We start from the raw sequence: 770 nt of genomic DNA, 5'->3' as shown, positions 1-770 counted from the left end.
TATCAAATCGACGTATTGCCAGAGCGTTACATTGGCAGCTTTTCTCTCTGAAACGGTTACATTTATCGTCTGCAAACTTATGTCGCGTGCTAAGGAATGCAGAGACACTAAAAACAACACAGTAGAACATAGAGGAAGCTTCTAGGTTGATGTAATTAGCCCGTAGGAAACAGTACAATTCAGGTTTTAGTTATCGATTAGTTGGGAGCTCCAATGTTAGGCGCGTAATGGGGCCCCTTAGGGATACGGCGGCTAAGGAGGGGAAGAAATCCAGTGTGCACTTCGTGTGCATTCCGGGAGGAGTCATTCCTGATGTGGAAAGGGTCCTTCCGGATGCCATGAAGAGCACAGGGTGCAGCCAGCTGCAGGTGGTGGCACATGTCGGCACTAATGACGTGTGTCGCTTTGGATCTGAGGAAATTCTCTCTGGATTCCAGCGGCTATCTGATTTGGTGAAGGCTGCCGGTCTTTCTTACGAGATGAAGGCAGAGCTGACCATCTGCAGCATCGTTGAGAAAACCGACTGCGGACCTTTGGTGCAGAGCCGGATGGAGGGTCTGAATCAGAGGCTCAGACGGTTTTGCAAACTTATTGGCTGCAGATTCATTGACTTGCGCCATAGGCTGGTGGGGTTTCGGGTTCCGCTGAATAGGTCAGGAGTTCACTACACTCAGCTGGCGGCTACACGGGTAGCGGAGGCTGTGTGGCGTGGACTGGGCGGTTTTTTAGGTTAGAAGGCCTCGGGAAAGTGCGGGATGGGCTGCAATGTC

The sequence above is a fragment of the Schistocerca gregaria genome, unplaced genomic scaffold (assembly GCF_023897955.1).
Source record: "Schistocerca gregaria isolate iqSchGreg1 unplaced genomic scaffold, iqSchGreg1.2 ptg000198l, whole genome shotgun sequence".
Taxonomy (NCBI): Eukaryota; Metazoa; Arthropoda; class Insecta; order Orthoptera; family Acrididae; genus Schistocerca; species Schistocerca gregaria.
This window is presented reverse-complemented; position numbering follows the sequence as displayed.